At 34.2% G+C, this 9,154-nt stretch overlaps 1 pseudogene; it reads left to right on the forward strand.

Annotated features, from left to right (window-relative positions):
* The first annotated feature begins 3,478 nt into the window (after window positions 1-3,478).
* LOC145713818 (small ribosomal subunit protein uS2 pseudogene) lies at window positions 3,479-4,653 on the forward strand (annotated as a pseudogene).
* Window positions 4,654-9,154: the final 4,501 nt, after the last annotated feature.

The raw sequence follows: 9,154 nt of genomic DNA on the forward strand, positions 1-9,154 counted from the left end.
CGTCTTTCTCTTAAGTTTCTTTCTTTTTTGATACCTTACACCCTGGTTAGCTTTCACTCTCATTTGTCCAATGCTTTATAGTCTGGTGCCAATTAAACGTTGTATATTGATCTAGTCTGTTATCATTATTGGAAACAAGAAATCTTTATCATTATCTAATTATATTTAATTTTGTCATTCAGAGATTTCATGTACTATTCAGTGAGAAATATGATATTTAGTCCATTCTTTGTCTTAGAAAAAACAGTTGAAATTTCTTTCTTCCTATATATGGTGGGAGAACACCAGCTATAATCAATTTGGTTCTGTAGGATCTTAATTTTCCTAAACAATTTGGCTTGCAGTAGCAAATATCGAGAAAGGTGCAAGGCTACTCTTCATAAAAAGAGAATTACTTAATAGAAAAAAGAATATTATATGCATTACACTCCTATATCATTAACTCCTAAATTAAATTAAAATTACTATATCACTTTTTATTTGTATTATAACTTCCTTGTTAAACTTCATACTAAATTTTTTATGATTATAAATAAATAGTCTTGCTTTTATTTACAGACTCAACTTGTTCAAAATAATTATAGTAGCATTTTCTCTGTTATGCATATATTGTTAAAACTTAGACAATGAGAATCCATTTTAACTGAGTTCATATGTGCTTGCACTATCCCATCTATCTTTGAAATCCTCGTCATTTTTGAGCAGTCATAATATATTCTAGGTCACAAGATCAACTATTATCTAAGAAGTGCTAGTTTGTTTTTACAAAGGAAGAGAAAACAGTTGTATAAAGGAAATTCTGGGCATTGGGCGCTGCATATAAGGTTTTTCCACATGAATAAGTCTGGTAAATACGTAAAATTAATAGTGGGTCAAATTCAAGCCAGAACTAGAAAAGTCACTACTTCTAAAAAGGCCACAAGTTCACAATATTTCTGGTTTTGTGTTATGAAATCTTATTTTTTGATGTGAAGTTGAGTTTATCAGTAACATGAACACTCAGACTATTAACCCTTCCCCAAAGTTTTAAATATGGTCCTTTTTCTTTTATAATTTTTATGCCTCATTGACTTCCATTTTAGCATCACTTCATTGCCTTTCACTATTGGTTACAGTAATAGAAAGAAATGTTCTCTAATGAGTTTATTCTTTTTAGTCATCTTACTGATAAGTAGTGACATAAAATATATAGATATAAAAGTTCATTTTATTTTCATACTGTAGAAATGAAGTAAGTACTAGTTAATGAGAGATTGAAGTAATTCTTAAAGTAAAACGTCAAAATGTACAATGTTAAAATTATGTTTTGTGAAGTCTATATAAATTTCTATTTGAAGTTAAAAAACTCATTCTATGTAGTTATTTTTAGTAAATAATTAGTGGCATCTTGTCGTGTGCTGTTATGAAGCACAGCATTTGCTATTTTGTAGGTCTCAATAATCCTTGTGCAAATATGAAATGCAAATACATAATTAATGAATTTATTAATAACTCATTTAAAATATTTATTTTATGTACTCCACATCAAATATTCTTCAAGGTCTAGGGTTACAATAATAAACAAGATACTTATGTGTCTCTCCTCCCCTAAGTTACAAAAACAGTTGAGAAAACATCCAGTTAAATAAATGATAATAGTAGTGCTTGATAAATGGTATGGTAGGAGAAACGAGAATTTTATGAGAGCCTATTGCAATGGTACAGACCTGTCTTAGTGATGGTCTTCCTGAGAATGCCACATTTATGTTAAGAATTAGAGAATGAATAGGACTTAGCCAGACAGAGGGTGATGTGATGGCCTTGCAGAGCGAATGTCATCTATTTTTAGGAGTCAGACATTATCTAACAGGCAAAACTAAGTCATTGAAAGGACTTGGGTAGTGAATAATCAGATTTGCATTTTTAGAAATATTACTTAGACAGGAATTTGGAACTGTAAAGGGATAGGGCTACAGAAAACAGCAATTTGGAAGCTGTTTCAGAATTGCAGTTAGGGATGACAATGGCCTAGAACAGAGTGGGGCAAGTGATGAAAGACAGAAGGATAGAAAATAACCCATATCCAAACCATCAAAAAAGTCTGTTGAGTTTAATATCAAAATGTTTCCAGAATCTGATCACTGCTCACCATCTGCCTAACCACCAACCTGGTACAAGCCAACAACACATCTCATCTCAATTATTGCAGTAGTCTCCTAGAGTGGCCAGATTTTGCCAATAAAAATTTTATCTGGCAACCCAACTCCTAGCTGCTCTCCCACCTCTGCCTCTTCCTCCATTTCAGTCTCTTCTTAACATGGCAACCAGAGTACTGTTAGGAAAAGACAACACAATCTTGAAAAGCTCTAAAAAGACCAACTGGTCATGATGTACACTATTATATTTCTTTACAGTGCTGAGTTTAATTTGCTAACATTGTATCTAGGATCTTTGTATTTATATTAAAAAGAGCTTTGTTCTCCAGTTTCTTTTTCTCTTTCTCAGTCTGCCATGGTGAGGTTTTGCGATTGAGGTTATATTCTCATCATTAACCGAATTGGGGAGTAATCTTTTTTTGTATTCTCTAAAAATGTGTTCGTAAGATTGCATTTATCTCTTCTTTGCAATTTGATAAAATTTGGCTAAAAACCACCTATGCCTTGTGTTGGATATTGTTTTACATTTTAAAATACTGATTCAATTTATTTGTGATGAGACAATGTTTTTGAGTCAATTTTTATAACATTATTTTTCAGGAAATTGACTATTTTGTCTTTTTTTTCAAGCTCATTGTCATAAAATTCTTCATTGTTTTTCTTTCTGTAATCTGAGTTTTATCTCTACTTATTGTTTTCCCCCTTTTCCTCCCTCATATTGTTTATATGTGCTGCTGTTCTTAATTTTACCAGTGTTTTAATGTTTTTTAATAATCAACTTTTATCCTGTTGATTCTCTCCATTGTATATTTATTTTGAATTTCAGAAATTTCTTTTTTTGAGTTTCATAAATTTCTGAACTTATATTTATTATTTCCTAACTTCTAAATTCTTTGGCTTATTGTATTTTCATATACTGTTTCTATTTTGTGTGTTTAAAATTCCCATTGTATTTTCTTATTTGTCAAAATTTCCTGTAACTGTTAGTTAGATCCAGATGTCTAAATGATTCAATTTATTTTATTTCATCTTATTTTATTTTATTTTGGCAAGAATATTTCATGAGCAATGCTGTGCAAGTCTCATTGATTATTTTACCTTATGTATGAATTTCCTGAATAATGAGCTGCTTAAAATCTCAAAATAGGAATAATGAAGGATTAAGTATAATTATGTTAATACATGTCATTACCAATTTTAAAAGATTTGCTACATCTCAGTATTTATTCTTTTTGAAGCTCAAATTGTGCTATCTTTGGCTAATGGGAGTCTCTTCACCTTGACTCCTATGTTCTTTTATGGTCTGTGATAGAGATTAGGTGTAGGATTTCAGAAATGACAAGATGACTAGGCTCACCTTGAATATATTTGATCACAGCTTGGAGTCACATGTTACCTGCAAGGAGCCCTGGTAGTTCCTTTCAGTGGAAAATAATATTTGGAAATTATATCTGGGTCGTAAGTTTGCATTTTCTACTGGACTACCACAGTTTTTTTGAGCATCTCAGTAGAGAGCTAAGAGACATGTATTTAATTTATTTTAAAAAGAAAAAATAATAAATTCTACCCTTCTGTGCTACTCAGAGGGGAGTCCATACAGCATTATCTCGGGTTCCTGTCAGGAAGTGAAACTTTCACAACGTCTGGACCTTGAGGCCTCCTCGAGAATGGAGGAGGACGGAGGATGTCCTTAAATTCCTTGCAGCAGGAACCCTCTTAGATGGAACTAGCCTTGACTTTCAAATGAAACAGTACATCTACAAAAGGAAAAGTGATGCCACCTACATCATACGTCTGAAGAGAACCTGAGAACCTTCTGCTGGCAGCTGAGGCCACTGTTGCCACTGAAAGTCCAGGTGCTGTCAATATATCGTTCAGGAACACTTGCCAGCAGGCTGTAGTTTAAGTTGTAGTTGCCAGCAGGGCCACTTCTAATGCTAGCCACTTCACTCCTGGAAACTTCACTCGTCAGAGCCAGGCAGCCTTCTGGGAGCCGTGACTTCCAGAAGTTACTACATCCCAGGGCCGACCACTAGACTCTCACAGAGGCTTAAGTCAACTTGCCTCCCATTGTCCCGTGTAACAGAGATTCTTCGTTGTGCTGTGTGGACACGGTGACCCCACACAACAACACGCACCCATTCTGTGGGTCAAAGGGGGCGAACGCTGGGCGGGAGATTCTGCTCATGCGCAGCACGGTCTCGCGTGAGCACTCGCGGCGGTTGTGCCTGATCTCTAGTTTGGCGGAGATTCCGGGGACTGAAGAAGAAGAGCGTGCCTCTGCTAAACAGTCTGTGACTAAGAAGGAATTCCAGGGTACAGGGACCTCTCTAGCTCCTGAGTTTATTGCTACTAAACTCCAGGTTGTAGCCGGGTCCGAAGGGACTCAGGTGACCTCTGTGCCTGTCGGTGGTTCCTTGCTGAAGACCGGAGCATGCAACTCGCCAGTCCGACTGAAGACTGGTCTGCAGCCCCCACGGCTCACGCCACTGGATCAACAATTACTGAGTGGTGTTAAGCTGTTCTTCCATGGGCTCTTAATTAGAAAATGGAAATATAACGTTGACAAAAAAGTTCTAAGAAAGTAAGTAAATTACCAATTCATTACACTGATTTCCCACATTTAAATGGAAATCACAGGATTTTATTGAACTTGATTTATATCTTTGTCTTCTCTACTGAAAATCTTGGTTCCTAATGATATCAGTATATTACTTATATGCTTTAATCTATTTTGTGTATAGTGGAGTATGTTTATATGCTTCTACTAGTTTTAAGATTATAATAACAAACTTAATAACAGGACCAGTAGGGGCAATTTAAGATTTAGTCATCTTTAGCTTTGGTCCAGTTAGGAGTATATTCAGTCAAAATTCTATTTTTATATTAATTGAGATAAATATCTTTGCAATTATGCTACCAATTTCATGTAAAGTAACATTAGTGAGTTTCACTTTTTTAAAATTTTATTTTAGGGATTGCCTTACTTTTTAAAATTTAATGTTATCTTTCAAATACACAAAATAAGAAAAGCGTTCTAAGGTCAAAACTATAAAACAAAGCACATTAAAAATCCTCTGCCTTTCCTTCCTGTTCTTCCCACCACCTCAATTTTGTCTTCTTCCTATCTAAAGTTTACTATTTCTTCTAATTAACATTTGGTTTATCCCTTTACTGTTTCTTTCTGAAAATATTAGCACATATGGGTGTATATGTATGAGTGTGTGTATAAATTCTTATACCTTTGTTACCCAAAAGGTACCCAAAATGATGTAACATCTTTCTTTCATTGTTTTTCTTTTTTACAACTTTTTTGCTTTTGCAAATAGGAGGGACATAAATAGCCCTGTGTGTTAGTCAATTCATATTTCTGTGAGTGTATCTTAGGGGCAGATTCCTAGAAGTGAAATTTCTGGGTCAAGGGGCAAATGCATGTTTAATTTTGCTAATTAATAATTTGCTAATATCAAATTCTTAGAGGTGATATGGTTTTAAATTTCTGCTAGGAATGTATGAAAGTGATTGTTTTCTCACAGCCTCAACAACAGCATGTTTTCAAAACATTCATCTGTTTTTAGAAATGATGCCTCACTGTAGTTTCAATTTATATTTCTCTTATTATATATGTGATTAAGGGCCATTGCTGGTTCTGTTTTCCATGATATTTACATATTTGTTTCTAAAGTTTTTGGACCTCTTCTTCTTCTTACTTCTTAGAAGTTTTTTTTTTTTAATTTAATAGCAATATTTTCCCCCTGTATGTGATTTAAGATGCAAATATTATATTCAATTTTATCACTTATTCTTATCTTTCATACCCTCCCTACCTTACATTTTTTTCCTTATTCATAACATGTACATTTTTAATATCAAAATGATAAAGCATTTGCTTTTGCTTCTAGATTTTGAATCACAGCAGCGCATTTTTTACCCTTTCCTAGCTAATAAAGGAATTCACCTATGCAGTTCACTAGAACAACTTTATTTTGGCATTTAGATATCTGATAGTAGTTTTAAAAATTCTCATGGTCTGCAATACATCTTTTGATATACAGCATTTTATTTTTGGTTAGTTGTATTTTTTTTTTCTTTTAAAAATTTTTTTTAACATTTATTTGTTTTTGAGACAGAGAGAGACAGAGCATGAACGGGGGAGGGTCACAGAGAGAGGGAGACACAGAATCTGAAACAGGCTCCAGGCTCTGAGCTGTCAGCACAGAGCCCGACGCGGGGCTCGAACCCACGGACCGTGAGATCATGACCTGAGCCGAAGTCGGACGCTTAACTGACTGAGCCACCCAGGCGCCCCAGTTGTAAGTATTTTTTAAATCTTTCTTACGATTTCTTTTTTGATGAATGAGTTATTTAAAAGTAGTCTGTATAACACCGTTTCTTTGACATTTTTTGAGAGTTGCCTTATGGGTTAGGTGGTCATGTCTAAATGTTCAATATGTACTTAAATATTCTCCACTTGTTGCTCCAGAGTTCTGCTTATGACCAGTAAGTAAATTGTGTCAACATTTTGTTCAAATTTTCTGTATCTTAATATTTTGTCTGCTTGACTTGTAAGAAACTGAGTTACGTTGAAATCTTTTGCTATGTTGTTGTATCTGTCTATTTCAACTTGTAATTCTGGCCAATTTAGTTTCACCTACTGTAAGACTGTTTTACCACATACAAGAATTACAATTTAATATGTTCTTAGAGAACTGACACTTTTCTCTATACATAGTATATTTATTTGATATATAGAAAACCTATCTGCTTAGGTATATTTTTTCTGATGTTAGTATATCAGACTCAACCATAATTTCATTAGTGTTTTCTTGGTATATATTTATTGATTATTTTAATTTCAATTTTTACTTGACCTTGGGTTTTTGGTGTATGTTCTTATAAAGAGCTTATAGCTGAAATTTGGTATTTTTATATAACCTGAAAATATGTGTCTTAGTTAGTAACCTTAGTTCATATATTATTGAGAAATAAGAGTTAGCTTATCCCAGATTGGTCTTCTAGAGGTTGGTTCCTAGAAAGAAAAGAATTGACTTCATACAGGCCTATAAAGCTCTATGGAGATGAGTTGTGGTCTGGTGACCAAGAAAATCCTGGTACATATTATGGCTTGGACCCCAGCCCCAGGTTATATGAAGGGAGCATGTCAGATCTTGCTGATATGTTGACAAATCATGTGGCTGCAGTCACATGGCTTGAACCAGAAGGGGCAGATAATGCTACCTATCTACTATGAATGCTGAGATTGCAGGGCAGGGCTAAAGCCAAGGTTCTGCCATGTCAAATTGCTGATGTAGTTACTGGCTCCTGATCTAACCAGGGAGGGACTTAATGCTTTCCATGGATTAATGATACTTAAAAGGTCCACAGCTCATGTGTAAGGACCTTTTTCCAGTCTGAAACGTACACTGAAATTCTCCTCATTGTCCTAGAATTGAAAGGGTGACAGAGGACAATCACACCTGCTATTGCTTCTGTTTTTATAGATTTTCCCCAATAAGCAGTAGTCCAGGAATGTCTGGTGTATAGGTTTCTATTCATATAAATTTTATATATGACAACAGGTATAATGAATGCTGATAGTGCCTGATTATTTTCTGTACATTTACTTTTCCTTTTATGTTTGTTTCATTTTCTTTGAGTTATTTTTGTCTTCTTGGTGTTTTTAACTGGGGGATTAATTAAGCTGTTTTTGTTTGCTTTCACATATCATTTTTCCTTTTACTGGTTTTGAATGCATATAACAATTTTCTTTTACTGGTTATAATTGATATTTTATTCTGAATATTTATTTAACACAATTTAAAGTTAATAATTCAGATATCTACTGACCAATGCAAAAACTCTAAAACCCTTTAACTTTTATCAACTCAATTTTGACATTTATTATATTAAGTATTTTGCATTTGCCCTTTTTGAAGCTCCACAGATTACACTTACTGTTGCTATTATTATTCTTATTTTACACAGAAAATACTTGTTAGATATGTCCACTTTGTCTTTTTTTTTCTTTTTACTGTTAAGCATTTTCTTTAGTAAGTAGACCGCTTAGAAGTCTCTTCAGTGTAGGCTTATTTTTGGTAAAATCTCCCCATTTTCATGTATCTTAAAATTGTTTTGTGTTGTTGTTTTTCTCTCCTTGTTGAGAGACAGTTTTGGTAGGCACAAACTATTAGGTTAACAATAATTTTTTTCTGAGCAATTAAAGTAAATAACATTGCACCATCTTTTGGCTTCCATGATTACAATCGAGTTTGTTATGTTTTTCTAAGTGCTTTTTTTTTAAGGTTTTCTATTCATCTTCGGAATTCTTCAACATTGTTCTAAATATATCTAGGATTCGATTTCTCTTTCTTATGCTGTATTTAGTGTCTGTCCTTTTCAACCACCCATTCAATCTTCATTTCCTTGCAATTCCATCTCTCTTCCCATACTGTCTTTAATTCCATCACTGCCAAATTAGCTCACTCAAAAGTCACCATTCTCTACCAGATTAACAATACAGTGTCTTTTACTTAGTTCTTGACCTCCCTTAGCCTCCCATAGTTATTTTCACTTGGTTTATTCATTTGTTCTTGAAGTCTTATTTCTTGGGTTATTAGATGTGGTAGACAAAATTCTAAAGATGTCTACATCCCAAGATTCCTGGTCTTCGGCTATTCAATCAAACGCTAATATGGGGACTCTTCTGAAGGGATCTTGCAGATATAATCAAAGTCCCAAGTCAGTTTCCATTAAAATATGGAGATTATCCAGGTGGTCTATCCCAATCAAGTGAGCCCTTTTAAAGTACGGTTTTCTCCAGTTGGTTTCAGAAGGGGAAGTCAGAGAGATTCCAAGTGAAAGAAGGAATTGACTCTCCAATGCTGGTTTAAAGATAGAGTGGAGAGTAGGGTAGATATGGGTGAAGGAATGTAGACAGCCTTAAGTGGGCCCCTGGCCAACAACCAGTAAGGAAATGTGGACCTCAGTCCTATAACTACTGTCCTGTAGATATAGTTGAA

The sequence above is a fragment of the Panthera onca genome, chromosome X (genome assembly GCF_046562875.1).
Source record: "Panthera onca isolate mPanOnc1 chromosome X, mPanOnc1 haplotype 2, whole genome shotgun sequence".
NCBI classification, from domain to species: domain Eukaryota; kingdom Metazoa; phylum Chordata; class Mammalia; order Carnivora; family Felidae; genus Panthera; species Panthera onca.